This window comes from Gossypium hirsutum, chromosome A10 (assembly GCF_007990345.1).
Source record: "Gossypium hirsutum isolate 1008001.06 chromosome A10, Gossypium_hirsutum_v2.1, whole genome shotgun sequence".
Lineage (NCBI taxonomy): Eukaryota > Viridiplantae > Streptophyta > Magnoliopsida > Malvales > Malvaceae > Gossypium > Gossypium hirsutum.
In genome coordinates, this window is record NC_053433.1 from 12,999,117 (window position 1) to 13,008,296 (window position 9,180).

Consider the following 9,180-nt stretch of genomic DNA (forward strand, 5'->3'; position numbering starts at 1 on the left):
AAAGCTTTGGGGAAGATAACCAGTCCATAAATGCTCAAGGTGAAGACATCTACCCTTTTCTTCACGTCGGGGTGCGCTAAGACTAGATCCCTCAGGTTCCTCCAAGGAATGCATTTACAATCTTCTTTTTGCTTGATCTGGGTTATCACCCACTGTTCGCTCATCCCTGTGATGTTCATCAGCTTTTTTGAAAATGCTGGGACGTTAGCAGGTCTGGCATAAATTCTGTCAACCTGAATCTTTGGGCAATGAAGCAAGGTCGTGTATTCTTCTATAGTAGGTACCAAATCTACTTTCCTGAAAGTGAAGCAACTGTAAGCAGAATTCCAATATTGGGCAAGGGCTCGAAACAGGTGTTCATCTACCTTGACATCGAGCAGATAAGGTAAATCACCGTAATGACAATAGAATAGCTGTTTGACCTCATCATCCCACTGACCCCAAATTTCTTTCATCTCTTAGAGATTATTCTAAGTTACGGTGATCCGAGTAAAATTCCATAACTCTGACACGTGCCCCTCGATTAGACTGTCACTTTTCTCTTGTTGTGTTGTCTCAGCCCATATCCGGACAGCCGCGTTGTCTTCTACTTTATCAAAAAACACCTTTTCCATGATAAGCTATCTATTTAGGAACCGAATGTGAATCAACAACTTTTATAATGAAAATGCCATGCAAATACAATCAAAGTAAAACAAAGCAAGTCAGTAATTTATACACAGTTCAAAGTAAACAAAGAATAATAAATATAGCACTTGCTGAGGTGATCACTAGGGTTTTGGAGTGGCTCTACGTAGGGCAGGTTTTTAAGGCTCGCTACATGGGGTTTGGTTCTAGAGTAAGGGTACCTGAACTAGCAGATTCCTCGATCTTCACCCATTATAGGCTCATACAGACCGAGTTCAGTTTAGGGGAATACATTTCCCTATGGCTGCACGGAGATGAAAATCTCACGAAGACATAGGTACAGATGTATCCCGAAAGCGATCCACTATCCTGCACGGAGATGAAAACCTCACGAAGGAGTAGTTTCTCACTCCCACTTAAAGGGGTGTGACCACAGCGGTCATGCAATGCAATATGCAAAACTATTTAAAGACTCGAACCAATACAGCAGGTATTGTACCACAAAAATAGCTAATGAAATGCAATGAAAGTATCGTATTTCAAAACCAAGTTTTCAATTTTCGATAAAAAGACAAGAGTTAATCAACTTGTGGCTTGACTCTCTCATTCGTGTCCCCAGTGGAGTCGCCAAGCTGTCGTAACCATTTTTTGGAAAAAAGGGAAATCGACTTAGATTTTGAAAATGAAAACTAATAGAAGAGTCGCCACCAATCCTTTTTTGATGAGGTGTGATCGGATCACTTTAAATTAGTCATTTTAATAAAAGTTAAAATTTATCAAAACGATAAGTTTTGGTCTACGAAAATCAGAAAATGAGTTCGGGAGTCGGTTACGCACGAGGAGGGATGAGCACCCTCGATACGCCCAAAATTGGTACCTAGTTGATTAATTAGTGTTTTAGTGTCGAAGACTCAAAAACTTGAAAGAATTTAAAACACAATCCCTCTTTGTATGAATGCTAATTTAAAAATGATCGGATAAGTTAAAATGGATGTTAAGGATCCTCTCGTCTCGAAGTAATAAAATGTCACGTCCAGTAAGTTAGGACGTGGCACCTCGAACTTTGAGAATGAGATTGCCCTTTTTTTTTTTAAATGCTCGTATTTTAGCTTATAAAAAGGGTATTTGATTATTTAGAGTAAACGAGAGAAATCGAAACCCAGTAAGTTAGGGCATGTTTTCTCGAATTCTCAAACATCGATTATTGCCTTTATTTTAAAATCAATTCTTATTTCGAGGCGACTAAATGTCATACCCGGTAAGTTAGGGCACAACGCTTCGTACCTCCGAGAATAAGCATTTTTCAAAACTCGTATAACGATTTTAAAGAGTATTCCGTTATTTAGGTTAAATGAGAAAGATCGAAGCCCAGTAAGTTAGGGCACGATTGTCTCGAATTACCAAATGCGAAATATCACTTTTATGAAAGAATTGAGTAAAACTTAATTTGATTTATAGATTATGTCGTTACTTAGATTAAACGAGAAAATCCGAAACCCATTAAGTTAGGGCACGATTTTCTCGAATCGTCTAAATACGAAACTTGTTTTATTTTAGAAAACACAATTATGTGCATCGAGTAAATGATCAACGTAATCATTATCACATGGTGAAATGAGAAACGAATCGCAGGATTAACATGCATAATAATAATACAGAGGTGGTGATATAAACAATAATAATGACGAATAATGTAAATTTGCAGAATTACTGAGACACATATGAATAAACGGACAAACATGATGCCTAAAACGTAATAATAGCGAAAATATGAATGAATAAGAAACACAAATAACTAAGTAATGAGAAAATAAGTAAAGATAAAAATAATAACAATAATAATGATAATAAATATAGTAATGATAATAGTAAGAATATATTGTATAGTATTAGAGGTAAATACATAATACATACATATTAGAAACAATCTTAATATAAAAAAAACAACCATTAATAACTATATAAATAAATATATGGTAGTAATATATACATGATATAGCTAAAAAAACATAAACATAAGATAATATGAGAAATAAAAAAATATAAATGATATAATATTAAGGTATATGTATAACAATAAAAATACAATATTAAAAGATATATACACGTAATATATAAAAAATGTATTCGCATTAAAATATATATATACGTAATAAAAATGCAATATTCGGAATATTTACATAGTATATACATGCTAAAAATGAAAATAATGTTTAAAAATAAATATTAATGATATTACCTCGATATATACATATATGTTAAAATGAGTACATGATAATATTAAAAGTATGTACACAATATGCATAATATATTAAAAATGTATATATATACATATAATATTTATAAAAATATATACATAATATACATAAAGTATACATATATACATATATATAATACTTAAAAGGAACAAATGTACATAATAATGCTAATACATATATGCGTAGTGCAATGTATATACATCAAATGAATATATATAACATAAAAATACATTAATAAAAAACAATAATATTAAACTATTAATAATACTGTATAACATATATACATAAGTATTAAATAAAGGTGGGACGAAATTGGGTTGAAAGCAGAATCTTAGAGGCAAATTTTAAAATAAATAAAAGGGGAAGGGGACTGATTTGAACAAGCGAGCAATCAGGAAGGCCTAAAGGACTAAATAGTCCAACATTTCCAGACGACGCCGTTCAAATGTCTCTCCTTCAAACGGTCAGAGGATTAAATTAAAACAGAATTAAAATTTCAAAGCTAAATTTAAAAACATGAAAAGACCTGATTAAAATAGAAAAAATTGCAAAAGGACCGCATATGCAATTGTCCCAACTATAAAAAACGCGCGGACCCTTCTGTGGAGCAAGTCGGTTTTAGGTCAGATAGGGCGAAACGGCGTCGTTTTGGGGCTTATGGGTGCCGACCAAAACGACGTCGTTTTATAACATCTATATAAGTTAAAAAATCAGCCTTTTAAATCATTTCTACTGTCTGTTAAGAAAAAAAAACTAAGCTTTTTATTTTCTCTGCAGGTCCATATGCTGGCGAGGACTCCGGCCATCGCTCCGCCGTGGCTCCGTCGCTCCGGCCACCGTGTCGCCTCAGGTATAATTTTTTTTTATTTTTTCCCTTGTTTATATATTTATTTAATGATGCATGTTGTTTTAATAAACATAAATAATATGTGCTAATAATGTTCAAAGAAAGAGTAAAAGAAAGGGTAAAATAATAAATAAAAAAAACAGTAGATAGGCCTTTAGATCGGTCTTCGAAATTCTTTGCTGCAAGTTTGTGTTTTTTATTTACTAAACCCTTTGATGTGAATCTCCTTTTCTTTCTGAAAAAAATGAAAAATCCCCCCTTTTTGAATATTGAAAATCCCTCCTCAAATACAATCAGTTTCCCCCCCTTCAGTACAATCTATCCTCTTTCTACAAAGATGAGATTTTGGCTTTTTAAAGCCGATCTACAAAACATTTCTTTCATTTTTATTTTGTTTTTGCTCTTTTGTTTATTTCTTCCCCCATCATTCGCGTGCTTTCTTTTGTCTTTGTATTTGCTTTCATTGCAGGTGCTATGCGACGCGTGGAAGAGGCGACGGTCAGGGGCGTGGTAGCCGAGGTGGCATGCGCGGTGGTTAGCATGCGTGGGGTGAGCGGCGGCTGAAGAAAGAGGCTAGGGTTGCTGAAACAATTTGGGTAGTTGGGCTAGGGTTAGTTTTAGGCCTATTGGGTCTGGGCTTGTGAAATTATTTGTTGGGCTATTATATTTTATTTGTTTATGGGCTCGGGCAATATTGGGCCTGTACAACTGGCATTTTGGAGGATCAATATTTGGTATTGAAATGTACTTAATGTTGAAAAAATTGAGATATTTCAAAAGAATCAATTCTCACATTCCTAAATAATTTTTTTGTGACACTTGTTTATAAGTCATATTACTTCATTGGACTAGTAAGAACCAAGTTGAGAAGGTGGATTTGTACATTGGGCCTAAAAGCATAGTTTAATGTATATATGAGCTCTTTTATTTTTGGAATTATTTTCTATCGAAATTTTGAGAGTATAAGAAAATTGAACTTCTTAACTTGTAACACATATATTTAGCTAAGTTTAAAATAGCTTAATCAATAGAAGCTATTTTTAGTTAAGTCCAAATTTATTGAACCGTTTTCAAATTATTTTTTGCTAATTCAAATTACTTACCTTTCCTGTTTTTAGCTACTAAAACTTCTACATATACCATTACCCATTTTCACTCTCAACACACCTTAAGAAAATCATTCCCCTTGCTCCTTTTCTTCTCCTTTTGAATTTACTAAGTATTTTTTGTTACAATCTATTGTTAGATTATTGTTTCTCGTTTTATAACGAAAAAACTTGTTGAATTTTAAGGGATACACTATATAACGAGATATCTTTAAAAATAATGTCTAACACGTCTCAAATTATTCAACTCGTATTCTTGGTTCATTAAATCGATAAATACTTACAATACTTAATATATCACTATAAATACAAAAGCAATGTTGATTGTTTAAAATAATGCTATTATAGATGGAAATCCAAGATTGAGAAATGGTAACCAGCTTTTAGAAGCTTTGGAAGGAAACAAAATGTGTTTGAAGTTTGAACTTTTTCCATTAATATAGTGTTTGGAAAGTTACCTAGTAATTAAGTTTGGGTGTAATTGTTTGTAATTACACAATAGGGGCATGTTTGGGTAACTATTGTAATTGATGGATCCGACTAAATTGGGTGTAATTGGAGCACTTCAATTATGCAGGTAATTACACCGAAATCAAGTTTTAAAAAATTATTTTTATTCAAGTTATAAAAATTAATATGAACCCAAATGAGTGTTTGGAATGATTATGGTAAAAAAGTTCTTATATTATAAATTCTAAAAATATATATTATAAAAATAATTTATGTATTTTATAAATTTATAACAAAAAAATTATATTATTTAACCCTAAAAAATTTCTAAAATTATGGAAAAAAAAATACATGTTATAAAAGTGTTATAAAATATTGGGTAATCTACAAAAATAGTCACTTTTGTTTGCCTCAAGTTACATTTTAGTCACTTATGTTTAAAATGTTATGTTTTAGTCATTTATGTTATTATTTTGTTACGAAGTGATCACTCTACCGTTAAGTTCCGTTATCTCTCTAACGGTAATCCTAGGTGGCAGTCCAACTAGATATTAGGTGCAAACTTGGATTTCTAAATGGGATGAAAATAAATTTTTAATTAAAAATATTTAATTAATTAAAATTTTCAAACCTAAACCTTAATGTTCATCTGCTCTTTTTAATTTTTCTTCTGTCTCTTATTTTTTCAATGGTTTTTTTTTTCATTTGACTGGAAAAACTATTATTAAGATCAAAATAGTTGAAATCAGCAATAAGAAAGAATAATCTGGAATACCCACAAAGAGATTGTGAACATACAAGTTAATTCAGATAAAAAATTTGATTGAGAAACCAATTATTCAAGAACTGTGAAAGAACTAGAAAATATAATAATTAGGAATAAGAACAGTGAAAGTAACAGCCCTTTTCTGAAAATTTTAAAATTAGCTTGGATGAAACATGTTCATGAAAACATGTTTCTGGTTGCATTTTATGGGATGTCTACTGACGCAAAATAAAATATATGTTTACAAACAATTTCAAAAAGTAGAAGAAAATATCAAGAATTTTAATTTAGGGTTTTCATTAAACAATAAAAAATCTAATCTTTTGTTTTTCAATGTTGAATAAAAGAGATAGAGGAATGCAAAGAAGACATACCTGAACCCTCCATTGAATCCATCTTTATGAAGCAGTCAATTTAATTTCAACTATTTTGATCTTAATAATAGTTTTTCCAGTCAAATGAGAAAAAAAAAAGCATTGAAAAAAAGAAGAGATGGAAGAAAAATTAAAAAGAGGAGATGAACAAATTTTTTTAGTTAAGGTTTAGGTTTAAAAATTTTAATTAATTAAAATTTTAATTAAAAATCTATTTTCATTCTATTTAGAAATCTAAGTTGGCACTTAAAATCTAGTTGGACTGCGACGTAGGATTACCGTTAGAGAGATAACGGAACCTAACGGTAGAGTGATCACTTCGTAACAAAATAATAACATAAGTGACTAAAATGTAACATTTCAAACATAAGTGACTAAAATGTAACTTGGGCAAACAAAAGTGACTATTTTTGTAGATTACTCTAAAATATTTATTTATAAAAAATTATTACCAAGTATGAATATAATTTATTTACGTGTCCATGTTATATATTATAAAAATAATATACTTATTCATAAAAAAATATTATAACTTTTTTCTCACTTATTTATAAAAAAATAATATACTTTTTTTTATGGGCTAAATTCTAATAGAAAAAAGATTCTTGTAATATATCATAGCCAAAGATATCTCTCTTTTTCAAGTCGAGACAATTAAGTCCAAGAAACAATGCTCTACATCTTCAATAGGTGGAACTGAAGAAGGATTGTCATGCACTATTCACAAGGCCATACAACATCAACCAAAGGTGAGATCCTTTCTGGTTAGCCCTACTAGACACAGAGGTACAATCCTATTGAACAACGACTCTAGCTCTGTCCTATAAATTCCTTGGACAGCTATTATTTTTAAAAGATGAAATGGCAGAGCAGGTTTAATGAGAGCGAGCTTATTTTTTAATGGCTTTGATTGATGGTTTTTTTTGGACTATGATTAATGGTGCAAGGCAAATACCAGTTGGTTTCGACACAATTATAAGTATTTACCTCCATAGGGTTTAGAAACTCTTATATGAATAAACAATTAATTAATTTAAAAATTAGTGTGACATATTAATTCATAAGATGTTTTATTTACGGTAAATGTAAAATATAACATATTTTAAGAAATTATGGACATCAACAATTCCCAAAGTAAAGATAGAAACCTTTGCAAAAGTATACAAACAGAAATTTCTTTCATGTAATGTAAACCTTACAGTTTGCGAATTCTTCTGTAGTATTTAATGGCTTAGCTACCAATATTGCATAGTTGGAAAGACTGATTGCTTCATCTTTTGACCAATATCAATCTGCAACAAGAGGACTAGTGTTATAATATCCAAAAAATTTCACCTGCAAATTCACCAACATGCAATGTTCTTTGCAGGAAAAATTATACTAATTTTGTCCATAGCAAACTAAAAGTTCCTTCTGACATAGTCCAAATCCCATATCGAGAGCGCCAGCCAAGGCTAAGGCATAGATGCATTATAAAGGAAATATCAAGATGAGCTTAAGCTCATACCTTTCTCGGCCTTTTGGCTATGATCAAGTTTAGTATCTGCTCTTATCAGTTTAATATCTGATGTGTGGATCATTGATCCACATGATATTAAATCAACCTTTTTAGGGGGAGAGCTCATTGACAATAGCTTGCTATTGGGGCTCTCGAGTGTCGTCTTTGTTTTGCACTACTGCATTGTTGTGGCACACCCCTCCGATTGTAGTTTTAACCTTTGGAACCAATAGACAGTAGCTTCTTATTCGGATTCTCTATTATTAGTTGAGGTGTAAATCTGTTTAAAGACACTATTTCAAAGGTATAGTCCAAACCATAGGGCTATAATTTCTAATTTTCAACTGCATTCCTTAAATTACTGTTTGCCCTCCTAGATTAGGTTAATTGTTAGAAGGTATTTGATTTTAATTTTTCACTTTATGTTCCATTCCCAAAACCCCTTGATAGAAAATAATATGAGATAAATTCTTAAGTTGTGTCTAGCAATATTTAAAAAAGCATTTTTGAAAGAAAATTTGTGTTAAACAAACAATTTTTGGCTAAAAGAAGTAGCTTTTCAAAAGCATTATTACTCATAAGCTAAAATTTTTAGCTCTTCTTGAGCAAAAAAAATCTAGAAGCAATATTACTTTTTTATCCCTCCATTTTTCTTCTCTTGTTTTTCATTCACTTTGAATTGCAAATGTTAATGTAATTTTTAACTCTTTTTTGAAATTTTAATCTAAATACATGTAATATTTTAATTTGTTAGGTTTATGTTTTCTATACTATGTTAATTTCTAATATATGTTATATATTCAAATTAAATTTTAAAATAAACTCATTAATTTAAAATAAAAATGTTTATTTTATTAAAATAATACAAATGTGTTAATATCTAATTACGAATATTTAATGGTTATATTTAAATATTTAAAATATATTTTATATATTCTAATTAAATTTTATTAATAATTAATATTAATTGCTTAAAAATATTTAAAATTTATATTTCATATATAAAAATATTAACAATAAGTTATAATAAATTATTTTTATATTCTTGCTAAAATATCAGAATATTAACTAAGTTGAATATTATTTAAATGCATATTTGTTACTTTATAATACCATGTCTAAAATGAACATTTTATTTCTCAAAAACACTTTTTTGATAGCAATACTAAATACTTAAATTATCACATCCCAAAAATTGGGTTAGAAGAAATTGAGATAGTGAGATAATGAAACCAAGAGTGGTCACGTCCTGAT

General features: G+C 30.3%; 1 long non-coding RNA gene and 1 other non-coding gene across 2 annotated transcripts; both read left to right on the forward strand.

Moving 5' to 3' along the window:
- Nucleotides 1-3,610: 3,610 nt before the first annotated feature.
- On the forward strand, nucleotides 3,611-4,537 carry LOC107896084 (uncharacterized). Its single transcript, XR_001683585.2, has 2 exons — nucleotides 3,611-3,735; nucleotides 4,202-4,537. It is a non-coding gene; the product is annotated as an uncharacterized lncRNA (long non-coding RNA).
- A 3,394-nt stretch (nucleotides 4,538-7,931) lies between these two features.
- LOC121208791 (U2 spliceosomal RNA) lies at nucleotides 7,932-8,128 on the forward strand. Its single transcript, XR_005903915.1, has one exon. It is a non-coding gene; the product is annotated as a U2 spliceosomal RNA (small nuclear RNA).
- The last annotated feature ends 1,052 nt before the right edge of the window (nucleotides 8,129-9,180 follow it).